Genomic DNA, 5,000 nt, shown 5'->3' with positions numbered 1-5,000 from the left:
CTCGAAGTCTGGTAACACCATACAAGAAAATCCTAAGCCCAGTTTAGACGGGGGTAAAAGTTGAGGAAGAAAGTGGGAAGACTTGAAGTGTTCAAGGAAGCATCGCTGAACTTGGGTTGGGTCCACTGTATGACTTTGGATCGATGGAATGTACCAAAGGGCTCCGTTTCAAGAAACATACACTGTTGATGCAAAGCTCCATATGTCCCGTGTCAGCAGCTGGTGTGACAAACAGTAGCGCAGAGGCCAAGAGAACTCTTTTTCAGGCACGAAAGGACCAGCTCAGGGTCAGGTCTGTAGGCATAAGAACATGGAGAACAAGACTTGCTTCCCTGCTGCCTCTCCAACCACAGAATCATAGAGTCGGAAGGGTCCTAAAAGGTCATCTAGTCTAACCCCCCGGCCATTAGGCAGAAATCCTCTTAGGAGGATTCCTTAGGAGGATTCCAGGAATCCCGAATCGATGATCAGTTGCACGAACACTGAACTACAGAAGTCCCTGAAATATCGATCGCTGGGGGAGGCAATGGACGCTGAGCGGTGATGATTTGCTTGCCGTGTCATTGCATTCCCTCAGCAGGAAGCCAGCATTGCATGCAGCCTGATGGAAAGTCAGGAACCGCTGCTCTAGCCCATGAGCCTCATCACACTTCCTCCCTGCCTCCTTGTCATGAATATGTACAGTTCAGGCCTAGTAGCATTGCAAGGCCTGAACCAAGCTAAAACAGTAACACAGAAGTGGCTTGCATTCCTAGCTGCTAAGAATTTACAGCTCAATGAAGGTGATTATGTAGCACCTAGGCAGCCAGAAGGACGCCCCATCAGGGATGGAATGCAGCTGTAGATCTCCAGGGGGGAGGGAAGAGCTGAGAGGGCAAGCATCCAGCCCACTTCCATAGGACAGGGTCCTTTTGGTACATAAGAACATAACATAAGAACATAAGAACAGCCCCACTGGATCAGGCCATAGGCCCATCTAGTCCATGTATCTCACAGCGGCCCACCAAATGCCCCAGGGAGCACACCAGATCACAAGAGACCTCATCCTGGTGCCCTCCCCTACATCTGGCATTCTGACTTAACCCATTCCTAAAATCAGGAGGTTGCGCATACACATCATGGCTTGTACCCCATAATGGATTTTTCCCTCCAGAAACTTGTCCAATCCCCTTTTAAAGGCGTCTAGGCTAGACGCCAGCACCACATCCTGTGGCAAGGAGTTCCACAGACCGACCACGCGCTGAGTAAAGAAATATTTTCTTTTGTCTGTCCTAACCCGCCCAACACTCAATTTAGTGGATGTCCCCTGGTTCTGGTATTATGTGAGAGTGTAAAGAGCATCTCCCTATCCACTCTGTCCATCCCCTGCATAATTTTGTATGTCTCAATCATGTTCCCCCTCAAGCGTCTCTTTTCTAGCTGAAGAGGCCCAAACGCCCTAGCCTTTCCTCATAAGGAAGGTGCCCCAGCCCCGTAATCATCTTAGTCGCTCTCTTTGCACCTTTCCATTTCCACTATGTCTTTTTTGAGATGCGGCGACCAGAACTGGACACAATACTCCAGGTGTGGCCTTACCATCGATTTGTACAACGGCATATAATACTAGCTGTTTTGTTCTCAATACCCTTCCTAATGATCCCAAGCATAGAATTGGCCTTCTTCACTGCCGCCGCACATTGGGTCGACACTTTCATCGACTGTCCACCACCACCCCAAGATCTCTCTCCTGATCTGTCACAGACAGCTCAGAACCCATCAGCCTATATCTAAGGTTTTGATTTTTTGCCCCAATGTGCATGACTTTACACTTACTGACATTGAAGCACATCTGCCATTTTGCTGCCCATTCTGCCAGTCTGGAGAGATCCTTCTGGAGCTCCTCACAATCACTTCTGGTCTTTACCACTCGGAAAAGTTTGGTGTCGTCTGCAAACTTAGCCACTTCACTGCTCAACCCTGTCTCCAGGTCATTTATGAAGAGGTTGAAAAGCACCGGTCCCAGGACAGATCCTTGGGGCACACCGCTTTTCACCTCTCTCCATTGTGAAAATTGCCATTGACACCCACTCTCTGCTTCCTGGCCTCCAACCAGTTCTCAAATCCACGAGAGGACCTGTCCTCTAATTCCCTGACTGTGGAGTTTTTTCAGTAGCCTTTGGTGAGGGACCGTGTCAAACGCCTTCTGAAAGTCCAGATATATAATGTCACGGGTTCTCCCCGCATCCACATGCCTGTTGACCTTTTCAAAGAATTCTATAAGGTTTGTGAGGCAAGACTTACCCTTACAGAAGCCATGCTGACTCTCCCTCAGCAAGGCCTGTTCGTCTATGTGTTTTGAGATCCTATCTTTGATGAGGCATTCCACCATCTTACCCCGGTATGGATCTTAGGCTGACGGCCTATAGTTTCCCGGGTCCCCCCTCTTTCCCTTTTTAAAAATAGGCGTGACATTTGCTATCCTCCAATCTTCTGGCACCGTGGCCGTTTTTTGAGGGACAAGTTGCATACCTTAGTCAAGAGATCTGCAACTTCATTCTTCAATTCCTTAATAACCCTTGGGTGGATGCCATCAGGGCCCGGTGACTTAGGTGACTTATTGATCTTTAATTTATCAATGAGGTCTGAAACATCTTCTCTTTTAACCTCTATCTGACTTAACTCCTCGGTCAGGAGGGGCCGTTGGGGCAGCGGTATCTGCCCGAGGTCTTCTGCCGTGAAGACAGATGCAAAGAACTCATTCAATTTCTCTGCCATCTCTAAGTCTCCTTTTATCTCCCCTTTCCCTCCCTCACCATCCAGAGGGCCAACCGCTTCTCTGGCGGGTTTCCTGCTTCTAACATATTTGAAGAAGCTTTTATTATTCCCCTTAATGTTGCTGGCCATGCGTTCCTCATAGTCTCGCTTGGCCTCCCCTATCACCTTCTTACATTTCTTTTGCCAGAGTTTATGTTCCTTTTTATTCTCCTCATTAGGGCAAGACTTCCATTTACGGAAGGAAGCTTCCTTGCCCTTCACAGCCTCTCTAACTTGGCTGGTTAGCCATGCGGGCACCCTCCTGGATTTAGTGGAACCCTTCTTTCTTTGCGGTATACACCTCTGCTGGGCCTCTATTACTGTTGTTTTAAGCAGCCTCCATGCACTCTGGAGAGATTGGACTCTTTTTACCCTCCCTTTCAACCTCCTTCTAACCAGCCTCTTTGTCTCTTGGTGAAATAGGTGGTGGGTGCACATCCTGCCCCCCCAGGACCATGTGGCCTCTTAGGTAACTGACCTGAGGATCTACAAAAGAAGCTGACCCAGGTGAGAGTCAGAGAATAATAGAGTTACCCAGTTAGCTTTGTTGTTTTATGCTGATATGTTTCCTAGAAATTTTTATGCCTCTAGCATTTGCAGCCTTTTGAAACTTTTTGTAACCCTATGTACTTAATAAAGTAAAAACCCTTTTACCATGTTGGTTCATTGTCTGTTGGGGACAAAGGTTCAGAATCCTGCCTAGCCGTTCAGCAAGCTGCCAAAAATCCTCATTGTGGACTAGTAACTTGAGGACTGAGACTTTAAGTAAAGAAAGTGCTCAGTGCCTACAAGGGATATAGTTAAGCCTAGAGGGTCTCGGTGTCCCTGGACTGAGACACTGGCTCTTAGAGGGTGGTGGCAGTACTACCGAACAGGGATCTTTGAGGGCTCTAGGGTTCAGAACCAACAACTCTGAGCACCCAAACCCTGGGAGTGTGAGACCAAGTATACGACACTCCTTTACAAATCCAAGAGTATTGTGTCCAGTTCTGGTCGCTGCATCTCAAAAAAGACATAGTGGAAATGGAAAAGGTGCAAAAGAGAGCGACTAAGATGATTACGGGGCTGGGGCACTTTCCTTATGAGGAAAGGCTACGGCGTTTGGGCCTCTTCAGCCTAGAAAAGAGACGCCTGAGGGGGGACATGATTGAGACATACAAAATTATGCAGGGGATGGACAGAGTGGATAGGGAGATGCTCTTTACACTCTCACATAACACCAGAACCAGGGGACATCCACTAAAATTGAGTGTTGGGAGAGTTAGAACAGACAAAAGAAAACATTTCTTTACTCAGTGTGTGGTTGGTCTGTGGAACTCCTTGCCACAGGATGTGGTGATGGCATCTAGCCTGGACGCCTTTAAAAGGGGATTGGACAAGTTTCTGGAGGAAATATCCATTACGGGGTACAAGCCATGATGTGTATGCTCAACCTCCTGATTTTAGAAATGGGTTATGTCAGAATGCCAGATGCAAGGGAGGGCACCAGGATGAGGTCTCTTGTTATCTGGTGTGCTCCCTGGGGCATTTGGTGGGCTGCTGTGAGATACAGGAAGCAGGACTAGATGGGCCTATGGTCTGATCCAGCGGGGCTGTTCTTATGTTCTTAACTACAATTCCCAGGAGGCCTTGCAGGTCTCTTGTTATCTGGTGTGCTCCCTGGGGCATTTGGTGGGCCGCTGTGAGATACAGGAAGCTGGACTAGATGGGCCTATGGCCTGATCCAGTGGGGCTGTTCTTATGTAACCTCCTGATTTTAGAAATGGGCTATGTCAGAATGCCAGAAGCAAGGGAGTGCACCAGGATGAGGTCTCTTGTCATCTGGTGTGCTCCCTGGGGCATTTGGTGGGCCGCTGTGAGATACAGGAAGCTGGACTAGATGGGCCTATGGCCTGATCCAGTGGGGCTGTTCTTATGTAACCTCCTGATTTTAGAAATGGGCTATGTCAGAATGCCAGAAGCAAGGGAGTGCACCAGGATGAGGTCTCTTGTCATCTGGTGTGCTCCCTGGGGCATTTGGTGGGCCGCTGTGAGATACAGGAAGCTGGACTAGATGGGCCTGTGACCTGATCCAGTGGGGCTGTTCTTATGTTCTTCTGTTCTTATGTAGAGCACATGTGAAATGCAACGCTTAGGATTAGCAGCTATATCCTTATGGAGTCTTTATGTTCACCGTTGACCCAAACTTTCCAAAACCCACATTCCAA

The sequence above is a fragment of the Tiliqua scincoides genome, unplaced genomic scaffold (assembly GCF_035046505.1).
Source record: "Tiliqua scincoides isolate rTilSci1 unplaced genomic scaffold, rTilSci1.hap2 HAP2_SCAFFOLD_125, whole genome shotgun sequence".
Classification (NCBI taxonomy): domain Eukaryota; kingdom Metazoa; phylum Chordata; class Lepidosauria; order Squamata; family Scincidae; genus Tiliqua; species Tiliqua scincoides.
This window is presented reverse-complemented; position numbering follows the sequence as displayed.